Source organism: Dermacentor albipictus, chromosome 6 (genome assembly GCF_038994185.2).
Source record: "Dermacentor albipictus isolate Rhodes 1998 colony chromosome 6, USDA_Dalb.pri_finalv2, whole genome shotgun sequence".
Lineage (NCBI taxonomy): Eukaryota > Metazoa > Arthropoda > Arachnida > Ixodida > Ixodidae > Dermacentor > Dermacentor albipictus.
Genome location: NC_091826.1, coordinates 103,141,530 through 103,155,280, shown reverse-complemented (window position 1 = coordinate 103,155,280; position 13,751 = coordinate 103,141,530). Strand labels below are relative to the sequence as shown.

The 13,751-nt window shown below is 44.8% G+C and overlaps 1 protein-coding gene across 1 annotated transcript in view; it reads left to right on the top strand.

Moving 5' to 3' along the window:
• The window catches only part of LOC139061313 (uncharacterized), a 413,371-nt gene extending 400,502 nt beyond the window's left edge, over positions 1-12,869 (top strand). The window contains exons 12-13 of the transcript XR_011515359.1: positions 2,309-2,374; positions 12,836-12,869. The gene's annotated coding sequence lies outside the window, so the exon portion shown is untranslated. The remainder of the gene's footprint in view (positions 1-2,308; positions 2,375-12,835) is intronic.
• The last annotated feature ends 882 nt before the right edge of the window (positions 12,870-13,751 follow it).

Genomic DNA, 13,751 nt, shown 5'->3' with positions numbered 1-13,751 from the left:
GTTTCGCACTAGCGGCGGCTGTGTTGTCACTTTCAGTGAGATAGTATGCGGACCAAGCAACGTCACTGCATGAAGCTTTTGCGCGACGAAACAACCGCTTTTTTTTTGTTACGTAGTCGCTTCAAAAAGGGGTTGAACCAAGGGGACCGTGGCTTGCAAGTGACTGTTGTTTGCGGTACGAAACGTTCGATTAATGAAAATTTATTTTTGAAAATGCACCAGTTTTCTTCAACACAGCACTGAGCGCTGAAATTTTCTTGGATTATTCAAAAGCATTCGACCGCGTTTCCCACAATCACCTGCTTCAAGAACTCGCATCTATTGGGACCCCAAATAGCTTGCTTACCTGGCTTGAACACTTCTTAAAAGGGCGCACATAGTTTACCTCTGCAAATAGCCATAATTCATGTCTTAGCAGCGAAACATCGGGTGTGCCACAGGGTGCTGGTTTATCGCCTCTACTTTTCCTCATCTACATCAATGACTTACCTGCTAACATTAAGAATAAATTACGTCTTTTCGCGGATGACTGTGTCCTATACTCCCCAACCAAAGGCTCGAATGAAATCGCCGCACTACAACGGGATCTCGATTCCATCGCAGTATGGTGCGAGAAATGGTACATGCCGCTTAACCTTACTAAATGCAAAGCTCTGTCATTCACCCGCAACCACAGCTTAACCAGTCACACCTTCCAATAAATTCAGCTCCTATCAATTATGCCCCGTCTTACAAATATCTCCGCGTTCACATGACATCGACACTATCATGGGCAACTCATGTTGACACCATCTTTTCTAATGGTTCACGCACCTTGAGATATTTAAAACGCAACCTGAAAGCCACATCACCAGAAATAAAAAAGCTAGTATATCTAACATTCGTACGTCCTCAGTTAGAGTATGCGTCATCTATCTGGTACCCTTCCCAATCGTATCTAACCTGTGACATAGAAGCAATACAAAATCGCGCTGCTTGGTTTATATCTTTCAATTACTCTCGTGACACCAGCATAACCGCACAAAGCGTACACTTGAACTACCATCACTTGCTTCCCGCCGGATCATCTCTCTTCTCTGCTTGCTTCACACCTTTTATTACCATCCACACTCCAGGCATTCCCTGTTAAATCCACCAGCATTAACACCCATTACCATTAACACCCATTAACACCCATTAACACCCATTAACATCCATTAACACCCATTAACACACATTACCATTAACACCCGATCGTCTGCCATGAACACTTCATTCTTTCCCGACGCTATAACCCATTGCAACCACCTCCCAGAAGATATCGTGTCATGCACTGACCGTAAAACGTTCCGCGAAATGTTAACTAACCACACTGCTTAATTGCCGATACCACCGACCCTTACTCTAACACGATGTTCCTTTTTTTTCACAATTGTTCCTGGCTTGTATTGGTTTATTGTTGTTTCTTTACTGTTCTGTACATTTCTTCTAACATTGTTACAAGGATTAAAGCCCTCCCTTATGTAATGCCTCCTGGCCTTTAAGGGGAAAATAAATGAAATGAAATGAAATGAATTGCACTATCATCTGGACTATCAACTTCTGGACCTAGCTAATCAGGCATTGTGTGCGCGCGTGCACACACACGCACACAATCCCTCTAAGGCGCTCTTTACCGCTACTATGCGACTTGTTTCCCATACTTCACACACACACTTCTTTCCACTTTGACATTCCTGATGCTAATGCAATCAAATGTACTTGTCGAACATTTAGGCAGTGCTTCAATACCGACATGCTACCCCGATTTCTAACAAAATTATGGTCCGTAACTGCGAAAACTGCGTGAAGTTCTATCGCGACAATACATATATCATTTCCTTGCGTGCCTCACTCATGAATTTTAACCTTTCGAACATACCTCATGGTTTTGTAAAAGCTGCCGCGAGAATCTTTTGCAATATCTAATGAAAGTTAGCAGCTAATCTGTCAAGATGTCTAGTAGGCAACTTTTAGGATAACGTTAGCATTGCTTCCATATGGCTACTGTATTTTTAAACTACATATGGAATATGCCTTTAAAACATTATTTACTGTCTTTGTGCTTTTTTTGTATGGTAGCCCGCTGACACATTACACGTCCCGTGTGACTAACGATGTCCAAACGTACAAGAATTGCATTGTATAGCTCTCTTGCTTTTTATAACACGTTAGAATTGTGGTAGTGTGTAGGTTCGCCATGCAGAAAGGTAAATGTTACTGAAAGTTATTTGCTTTTGTTTCCGATGTGTCAGAATCCGGTCACAGAATTAAATATTTGCTTTTGTAGAGGGAGGGCAAGTTCCTCAAGAGGCGGAGCCGGAGGACTCTTCCGACGAAGACGAGGCTGCCTTCTGTGAGTGCTTTCAATATTGCAGCGCTGGAACCGCAGTCGTAACTGAATCGTATGCCCTAGTAGCCTGCAGGTTTGATTTGCTGCACAATATGGGTGCAGAAGGAAACTTCATTGCTGTTCGTCAAATTAGGGTATATAGACGTTGTTCACTTCATCGTATCTGGCTGGTTCCTGTCCAGAGCGTAAAGCATGACAGGTTGTTTCAATGTCTAAAGCAAAATGTTTATTATATTACTACTGCTAGATCATCACAGCCAGCCAACTTTTCATCTGTGCTATGCGGCACCATTAAGGGGTAGAATAACGGTTTCCTTTACATTAATGTACATGAGTTCTCTGTTATGACTACTGTTTGTGCTGCAGTTTTTCATATGATGGTGCATTGAATTCAACTTTGGTGTACCATTGTTCTGATGCAGCAGTTAATTTTTATATTTCTCTTTTCCAAAATGCTTGTTGCCATGTGTGACGCTTTACTTGGGTTTATTTATATGAAGTATTTTAAATTTATGTACCTTACACCTCATTCTTGGGCAGTAAAAAGCGCTGCAGTAGTCGAAATAAGAAGACACACAACGCAGTTTGTGAAGGATGCAAGGAATAATTGCCCATTGAAATCTCGAGGTTTGAAACAATGACGGCCTGCTTTGGGGGACAAAATTGAAATTAATTAGAATTGACAGTTGGGCGAGTTTGTGCGACAGCGATGTATACAGAGCTGTTCAATGTCAATTTGGAGTTTCATTCCGGGATCGGGGTGATAAGCCAGTTTTCAAATATTGCGCAGCTGTTGCAAAACATCCCAATAAGGTGGCAATGTAAATTAAGGAGCCATGAATATTCGTCTAACATATGAACGCAATCAGAGGGTTGTCACAACAAGACCTCTAATATGTATGGCATAAGAACAAGCATTACTTGCTGCGCTCCGTGCATTGATACGTCCTTCAGGGCATGCTGCACGTGTCACTACATTGTCAACTTGTTTGTTGTCTTCTTGTTTCAACAGACTTACGCACAATGTGTCTTTGGTGAACACAATTGAAATTCACTCACAAAATTAGTGCAGACTTAATCAAGTCAAGGGCCTGCCTCGCGGAACGCTGCCGAATCATCAAAATTATTAGCCTACTCATTCCACACCCACAGCGCCGCATTCGACTCCCCTTGGATGTACCTCATCTGCTTCACGCTTTCCTAGTATTCGTGGATTGATGAACCACTGTACATATGTTTGGAGTGAAGGCGGGGCACGTCTAGACTCACAGCACCGCCATTGTCCCGCCCTCCGTGTATGATGGTCTGTTCTGTTTCATGTTTTAGAGCACAGGCCTCACATTGGCTCCCATTCCCACATTTCGTGTCACCCTCATGCCTCGTCGTCACCGAGGTGGTCGTCAGCGCTCTTCTCTTGCTGCTTGCGTTCCTGCTGCAATCTGTCGTTCGCAGCGCTAGCCTGGCTCTCCCCTTGTCATATAATATAGGTTTCATATATCAATTACTCGAGAGAACTCTGGCGCTAGTGTCAACGGCAGCTGCAGCGGCAGTGGTTGCACCAGCGTGGGAATTATGGGAGGTACATGGATTTGCCTAATTTCATCCTTTTGGCTTCAAGCGGCTTTGTGACTTCGTAAGCTCGCCATTTTCAGCAGTGTACTGTGTAATTGGTAATTAAGTAAACATTACCATTGTCCGACAACAGGATTTGAACACAGTACCTCAATCACAGACGCCGCATATTGAAACCATTAAGCCACAGATGCATGTATCGATAAGCGATGTGAAACACCCTTACGAATTTATCGCAGGCCTGAGTAACCTTAAGACGTTTCGTGAGTTTCGATTTGCCCATTTCGACAAGCTCAACATTTTCAATTATAGTTGCGATTGTATAGATTGCTATGAAATTTACGACAGTAAGATTTATATAGCGTAACATACGAAGCCACAAAAACTTCTGAATCAACAAGAACGAATATGCGAGAAATCAACGTCCTTCCTATCATCCCCATGGCAGGACGACTGCAGCACCAGAGTTCGCACCAGAATATTGTAGGAAACTCTATGCCCGTTGTCCTCGAAAGCCGGATCACGTGTTCAAACCTATCGTCTCGCCCCATTCCTTCGCGTAGCGCTGTTTGGGTTACTCTCGCTGCTACCCTCCACTCCGGCTTCGCCGTCCCTTCTCCCACTGTCGCGGCACTGCAGCGGTGCCGGTGGCGGGCATGCCTTACTGCTTCGCGCCTGATCCTCGGTTATCCACTCCTTCGTCTCTGCGTCTCGTGGCTGTATGGCTCTCTGCCGCGTCTATCGCTTCCCCGTTTGCGGAGCGTGTTCCTCGATGTCATATGTCACCTCTGACAGTGCTTGCGCCTAGCTGTCTCCTGGAACCTCCACTCTTGCCCTATACGCCCCCTTAGGTGGCCCAGTGCCGTTGCGGCGACTCGAAAGACAATTCTAGCGTTTCGTCCTGTTACTTCTACTTCCCACTCGAAACTTGTACGGCCACGTTGAGGCCTGTCTGTCAGTGAAGAGTGCGTGACCTCTACTGGATGCCTGTGTTCTCCGCCCATTTTCTCATGCCAGCTCTTAAGGAAGAATAAATGTTTGCTAATCTCCCTCCCCTCTCCGCTACTGTGAACCACTATACGATGGCGCGTTACCAGAGGGGCGACTCGATAGCGGCCGATCGCAGTGTGTGCTACCGAATCCGACACGAAGAACCGCCTACGCTTTGTACTGCGTGTTCTGTATGCATAACGAAGAAGCGCAATGGTCGGCCAATTTCTTTTCTAATATTCACGTGTCCAGTGCACGCTGGAGGAAGGTTTGGAATGAAAGTCGGGAATGTTTAAAGGGACACTAAAGCGAAACAATAAATCAGTTTAGACTAATGGAGCATTGTTTGAGAACCCTGCAGGCAGTTATTTAAAAAACAATGTTTGATTATTAGATGAGAAATTGACGATGCAAGTATCAGTATGTAATGTCGCGCCGAAACCCCAGTGCCGGTATGTCAGCGTGACGTCAGGGATCGCAAAGTATGTTTCTGCATTTGTGCCGCGTCGGTTGAGTAAAGGTTCCCGAAACGTGCCATGCTTAATATTTGGCTCCTTTAAAACACAATGTAGTCAGTCTGTACCGCTATATTTAATTAAGAGACCCTAGAAGATACCATTGAAATCGAAGACGTCATAGCCCCGAGGTGCGGGAACTGAAGTAGGTGTCGCCACCCGTATTTCGTTATTGCACTCTTTCTGGCTTACCAAACGTCCTATCGTTGTAAGAGTGGTATTTTTGGTGTTGTGGAACGGCAATTTAGTGATGCAGAAGAAATCACTTTTCACTTAAGTGTCCCTTTAACGCCTCCTTCACCTCCGCCGCGGGTGGGGCCGATATTGCGCCATCTTCGGGAGCGGCCCTGGTAAGGGGAGTGCTTGACGCTTGCCTTACCATCGTCGCGGGTCGGCTCGGCACTGCATTATCTTGCACCATCTGCACTATACATAGACTCACTGCACCGCCATCAATGCCCCTTTCCTGCATCTCCTCTTGTACACGTTTTTGTAATATTCGCAGATTGACGGCACGCTGTTAGAAGGTTTCCAAGTGCGTCACGGCACCGTCATTTTCTTTCCTTCGCCGTATCTCCTCTGTGTTTTTCTAATATTCGTGCATCCAAGGCACTTTCTAGGAAGGTTTGGAACGACAGTGAGGGAAGCCTACACTCGCAGGGCCACCATCAGCGCCCCTTTCCTGTATGTCCTCTGGTTCACGTTTTTCTAGTATACGCAAATTCACGGGACGCAGTGAGAAGGATTGGAACAAAACTCGGGCCGTCTACACTCCCGGCACCGTCGTGGTCCCCCTTCCCCGTATATTCACTGCTTCTTTTTTTCCTAATATTTTCGCATCCACAGCACGCTGAAGAAAGGTTTGGAAGAAAAGCGGTGGAGGTTTAGGCTAACAAAGCAATTTAATGTATCTCCTTTGCGTTTTTCTATTATTCGCGCATGTACGGAAACGCTTGAGCAGGTTTGGAAGCAAAATGGAGAAATCGAGACTCGCAGCAACCTAACTGGCCCCCTTTCGTGTATATACTCTGTTTAATATTTTTCTAGTATTTGCGCATCCAGGGCAATGCCGAGGGCTGGTTATGAAGGAAAGTGGCCGGATGTTCAAACTCACGGTGCCAACACTGTTCTAGGTTTTCCTAGTGCTCCCGCATTCATTCCAACGCTGGAGCAGGTTTTTAGAATAAAAATAGGCGAAGTCCAGACTCACACCGATGTGTTTGGCTCCGTATCCTTGTACAGTATAACCTTTGTTTGGCATTCTAGTATGCTTCACATTGCATTTACAGCTACATTAGAGCAAATTTGTTAGTAATTACTTGGAAGTACAGACTTATGGTGCTGCGCTTCACTCCCATTTCTTCTATCTCCTCTGCTTCGTGTTTTTCTTGTATTCACATATCTTGGCAGGTTTTGAAGGAAAGTGGGGGCAGTCCAGACTTACGTTATCGAATTTGGAGCCTCTACCCTTTATCTTCTCGATTTCGTGTTTTTCTACTATTTGCACATCCATGGCACGCTGGAGGAAGGTGTGGAAGGAAAGTGGCGGAAGTTTGGGATCATAGCGCAGCGTTTTATACTCTCCTTTACTGTACCTCCTTTGTTTTGCATTTTTCTGGAATGTGCGTATGCACGCTATTGCTCGAGTAGGTTTCGAAGGAAAATGGGGAAGTGAAGACTCTTGGCGCCCCGTTAGACCTCGTTCCCTGTACATATAGTTTAGCATCAATGGGGCCAGCATGTTCAAAAGGAAAGTGGGTGATGGCCAGACTCGCAGTGCCCGTACTGTTCTAGATTTTTTAGTGCTCGTGATTCCCCTGCAACGCAGAAACAGGTTTTTAGAAAAAGAATTGAAGGAAGACCAGAGTCGTCGCGCCATGTTTGTCTCCCTATCTTGGTATATTACATTTCGCATCGTTCTAGTATTCGAGTGTTCGCATCTACATTTGAGCAAGTTTGGTAGTAATTTAGGGGAATTACAGATTAACAGCGCCGTGCTTGACTCCTTTTCTCTCTAACACTTCTGCTTCGCGTTCTTACATTCACGAATCAACGGCATCCCAGAGGCAGGTTTTGAAGGAAAGGTGTAGTCCAGATCTATATGTTGCCGCATTTGAACCCCCTTCCTTTGTATTTCCTCTGATTCATGTTTTTATAATATCCGCGCATCCACTGCACGCTGGGGGAAGCTTTAGAAGGAAAGTGGCAGAAGTTTAGGATCACAGTGCAGTGTTCTGCGCCCTCCTTTGCTCTATATCTTTTGTTTTGCATATTTCTAGGACAGTCTATCCCGCATATATCAAATTATTGCCTATATCGAAGAGTTGAAAAATCCCCTTGGGAATCTCCTGCAAAAGTATTGCGCTATTGTTCGCGTATATAGAACTCCCGTGCACCGGCATATTGATGTATCCAACTCCATGGTGAGCCACGTCCCCGCAAGTGTGCTTCTCCTCACGAACTTCTCGCGATGTTCCCGCGATCTCACGCGCGCCTCCCCGCACTCTCAGAAAAGGGCGTGTGGGTAAAAGGCACGTGACGAGGGTTGATTGGGTGTGAAAGGGAGCGGGAGGGAGAAACCATTCTGACCGCAGGCACCCGTTTCCTGTGTTTTGGTTGGCTGACACCGCTGGCGCAGCGAAAAGAACGAGGTCAGTGAGGATATGGTGAGGATACAGAAGGCGCTAGAAGGAAGCAATATGAGGCTTAGTGTCTCATACAATCAAGCGGATACAATAGTAGAGCAGCAGCTTCCAGGTTTATTTTATGCGGACGGCATTGTGTTGCTAGCTAACAAGCAAATTGATTTGCAACGTCTGGCTGTTATCTGTGAACAGGAAGGCTGCAGTTTAAGCTTGCAATTCAGCGTAAGAAAATGGGGTTTTATGGTATTCAATGAAAACAGTGAACAGCCACTGGCAATACAGGGCCGGGAAATAGCTCGGATAAAAGAATGTAAATACCTTGGTATATAGATAGACGAAGGCACTGGATATATGGAAAAACAGCAAAAAACATTAGAAGTAAGGGGAAAAGAAATGCAGCCTTAATGAAACACAGGGCTATGGGACTGTAGCATGTACGAAGTGTTCCGAAGTATGTGGAAAAGTGTAATGGTCCGAGGACCAACCTTTCGAAATGTAGTTGTTTGCTTGAAATCAGGGGTACAATCGAGACTTGATGGCTACCAAATGTCAGTGGGTCGCTTTGCGTTGGGTTCTCACGGGAAGACTACAAATGAAGCTGTACAGATTGATATGCACTGTACTAGTTTTGAAGTGAGGGAATCTTACAGTAAAAGTGATTATGAGGTATGACTGAGGAATATGAAAGACAATGATTTGGCTGAGAGAGTGTTGAGGTATTTGTTTGTTCAGGAAAAAGCATTGATTCACGGTGGTGGATAAGAGCTAGGAAGGTGATCAGCAAGTATGCAGCCTGTAGAGTGAGCTGCACAGCAAGGAAGAACGTCGAGCGGAAAGTCAGAGAGGCTGATATAATCTATTGCGGGCTAGCAGTTTTAAAGTAAAGCTGCCAAGATTAACTACTTGACCACTGGCCTCCTTTAAGCTTTGGGTTGAGCGAGAGCAGGAGGAAAGTGATCATTTCCGCAATAGATATTAGTGAGACGTGATTGGAGATTAGTAGAAGTAGGGAAACGACAAAAAACGGAGACTTACAAAAGCATAGTTCGTAATAGGGCGTCAGAAAATAAGAATATTGGAATGCATCATGTTTTTTTTCTTTCGTTTTTAACTTAGGAAGAACATTAGACACTATAATAGCAACAGCTTGGTGGCCCATCCCACCGCCTCGTTCTAAAGGGGACTCGCGTAACATCCATCCATCCAAGCGTAGGCGCAAAAAGAATTTCAAGCGTTGCCATTCCTTGGACCTCGAACCCCCCCGCTCCCCGCTCCCCAATGCCGTATGCCGGACAGCAGCAGCAGTGGGAAAGCCGAAGGAGGGAAGGATAGCTTTGCAATAATACACGAATGAATGAATTAATCAGATTAACTGCAAATGAAATGATCTCATTGGCCCCCTTTGGCCTCCTTTCCTCCTGACCTTCTTGGTTCAGTGTAACATATGATGGCTTTGTTGGGACTCAAAATGCGCAGGCTGGCCAGTCACCATACTTCTACTTGAACTTGACCTCAACTATGGGTCGCTTTAAAAAATGTATAAGGAAAATGCTGTAAGTTTGGCCATGAGAGTGGGCAGCCCTACTGCTAACCTTGCAGAACGCATATTATGGATGAAAGGAGCATTCAATACTTTAAAAAGATCTGATAGTTAATCGAGAAACATTTGAATGTACTATGAATCGCACTTATTGTACCAGCATTTTTTTTGCTGAATTTATCACGCTGAGGCGGAGAGCTCATTAGGGACGCTTGAAGGCATAGCTCAGAAGGGTACATACTGTAACATTATCGATTGCTTGTGTCAGGTGTTGATTGCTTGCGTCAGGTGTCACTACCTGACGCTTCTAAGCTGCATCATCCATAATACACTACCAACTTGCTGTCAATTTAAGCTTCGTGGCACAAACATTTGTCGTGGTTCTTAAACTACGCTAGTGATGAACTGGAACAGATGCATGGGTAATTTGGTATATTGGATGTGTGCAACCTATAGATGCTGAAATTTAGGTACACATCATGCATATCACGCCTCTGATTTCTGTCACATATAGACCTGCTTTTTCATGAAGTTGACCAAGTTGTATGTTGGGCTTGAGGGTACGGCATGATGGGAGCAAAAGGCGTAGGGCACTAGAAACTGGAGAAAAGGACAGACTACATGTGCATCCGGAACACACAGACCCTCTTTGGAAATACGGTAATTCTTGGAAAAGGCGTCAACAAGATGATCCGGCTTATCATTGAGGCATATCGCATCGCCAGCTTTGGTGATGAGATGGCTGGTAAAGGGTTGGATTCATGTGCCTGGCATGATTTTTTTTCGCAAAACAACCCATACTGTCACGAGTGGTGCTATCTGGGCACTCAGCACATGTTCTTTGCAGCCGAGAGAAGAGTTCTGTGATCCCGCAATTTGTGTGGTCGTGTCCTTCTTTTCCTCGCTTTCTGGTGGGCTACGCCTTTTGCCTCCATCATGCTATTTCATGTAGTTCTTTCATTGTAGCATGGAAAGTTTTTTAGGGGTCTCTTATAAAGCCTATAAAGGAGCAAAAATTTTTATTTCGCCGATTTCTGCTCGCACACTTCAAAATAGTCCGACAAATTGCCGTTCACTGGCAGGACATTTTTGACAAAGTCCATGAATAGGTAGTTTTTGTATGACATGAAAACTTGGAAATACCTTTTGTTTTGCGAATAGTAGCGGTGTCTTCATAATTAAACTCTAAAATACCACCACACTGATAAACAGAATAATATATTGCTGCATCTTTGGCGCTGCCAAGGGATGTTGAGCCATCATCAGCAAATCCCGCACTATGATAACAGCTATGAATAGTACTTTGTCCAACTGCCATTTCGTAGCATATGCTGAAAAATTAACTGTGGGAGTTGATGACAACAAGGGTCGTAGTGCAGTCTCTTAGGGACCCTTGTCTGTATACCATTTCTTTTAACCAATTGTTATGAACGAATGACAAACTGAAACTGACCGTCTCATTGTTAGTTTATAGCATATAAATTTGTTAAATGCGGTTGCATGTGTTGCATGATTTTCTTTGAACCAGAACTTTAGTTTAACATGTCTTTGTTGCAGACCCCGCTCTTGCCAACCGCTTGCCGGTTGGCAAGCGGTTGGCAAGAGCGGGGTTGGCAAGCTGGTTGAGCGGGTTGGCAAGGATGCCGCCGGTTTTTTTTCAAGGAGCTTGCAATATAAAAGCAAAGTGTTGGCTGACGCCGAGATGCAGGTGTCCCTGTGATAATCTCACCTGCGATAAAGATCGGGCCTCAAACCAATTAGCTGATAGAAATAGCTCATATTCGAAAATATTCTGTATGCATCTCTTTATTTGTATTTGAGAATGTTCGACTCGATTTTTAATGGGTTTTACTATTACTTTCGAAGATACTTTATTCGCTATGCATTTTACATAACCCCTCCCTTCCGATTTCTTTTTCAATAAAACGCGTACTACTTACTATTCAAACAGGATTAAGTTGTTTGCTTTGTTTTTTAAAAAGCATGCTTACTAGGAAGCGACATCATCGAGCAACATGGTGTCTGGCGGTCGTTGACATAAAACTACGTTCTGTATCACTGAGGCAATTTTGCAATGGCACTCAGGGAAAACCTAGAAAATTCAGGGAATTTGGAAATGTCAACTTGGTTGACACCCTGATTGGGGTTTTGGGTCACTCCATCACTGCGAAATACACAATGCCTGTTATGCTGTACGTTTGAACTGCTTGGATTTATAACTATGTTTACGGCGAGATGATTGATGCTGGCTCAACCGCACTATAAGCGGGTACAACTGAAGGCCCCTGGCTGTTCACTGCCCCACACGATGACTACGTTACAAAAGTAAAGCGAGAAACTTTACCATCACTATCAGTAAAGCGAGAGAGCCAGCTCAATATCCCCACACCGTCCAGTTTTCCAGGGTAAGAGAATGTAACGCAAGGCGGCGAGCGGAGTCCCCTCAGCGGCCCTCCCAGCGAAGCCAGCTCAGATTCACCCTTCAGGCTACGTTCACACGAGATAACTTGACAAAATCTGCCCGCCTAAGCGGCGAATTTGGCGGCCATCCAGCCGCCGAGCCCGAGTGGTATTGGACCGATTTTTTTTTTTTGACGACGGTGAAGCGGGAAGCGGTTCCTCTTAACCGAGAGCTGCAGCAGCATGTAAGCATGCAGTCGTAAAATTTCACATTTTCCGTTCTTCACTGACTATTTTTAGGAAAAGCCAGTAGCTAGAGCTCTCAGAACTGTCTTCTTTATCATCCAGGGTAGACGAAAGTTAGACGACACGTGCAGTTGCGCGAAATGATAGGTTTGAATACCTCATGGGCAAATGAATAGACATACGTCTGGAAATAGTGTGCTGATCCATTGAAGAGTATACCTACCTGAAGCCAGCCTGTTCCCATGATTTACTGAAGTGCAGTGTTGCCCTACGTCGGGCTAATGTTGCTGACCCCCCGCAACAGCAGGCTTGTGCAGCCGAGCGCAAGCAGCAACTTCGTACCAAGAGTCTGGCAACCTACGAAGCAGTCGTTTAATGAACTGTCGGCATTAATCCAGTGATAACCAGTGCTGCACATTTCAGCTTCACTGGTTTACCATCTGTACGGTGTGCTTGGGCATTGATGTTTTTCTTATAACAAATGATGTGGCTCATAAGCGGACATATGGCTCGTAGGTTTGCTAAGTAATAATAGTCTTTGTTTGTTTTGCTGCAGATGGACGAGCAACAGGTGGACGCTGCAGCCATCGGTAAGCCACAGTATTTCATGATTCAAGATGTTTTCTGTTCACTAGGACCCTTGGGCTGGCACAGACGCCTGGCCGCAAAAGTGATCGAGGCACCATACCAAAGTAAAATTCTGGAAAGCACCTATAGCAGCTGCACATCTATCACTGGCTCTCTGATCCTAAGTTCTACCACCATTCTAAAGTAAAGATGATTTGACAGGCTACTGACAATCAGAGCATTCATTCAGTAACATCGTCAATTCTAAAAAAAGGCTCACTGATTGTACTGGAGATTGCTATCAATCGGGCAGCCTGTGGGTACAGGCTGCCTGAATTTACACTGAAACTATATTCATGCCCACACAGTTCTGCAGGTCACGTGGTTTGCAACCTAGGCACCATGCTCTTTGTAGAGCAGCAGCAGCAGCAGCTGCAAAGAATGCCCTATAAAAACAAAAAGGGGGGGGGAGCACTCCAGACCAGAGGCCACAAGTACAAGAAGCCCCACTTCACAAAACACCCCAAAGACTACAAATATGGTACCTTTAGAGAAGTGAAGAGAAGGGGAAACTTTGCCGTGTCCTCAACCTTTTCTGCCTTTCTGCTCAGTTTCTGGAGCAGATTTCTTTGTTACCGTTTGACATATTTTGACTTCGTTTGCTTTGTCACATTTGCTTTGTCACATACACATTGTCACATTGCTTTGTCATATACAACAACCTGCAATGCAGGTTGTTGTATTCTCGCTTTCTTATCTTGGCCCTTTATAAGTTTACGATATGGTTATTCGTCTACCCTGAAATGTGCTCTATGTGAAAGTAACATAAAGATGTCACTCCTAAAAATTTGTGTTGTGAAAAAAAAAGCAACAATGTCACGACGTTGAGGACGTATTTAGCTATG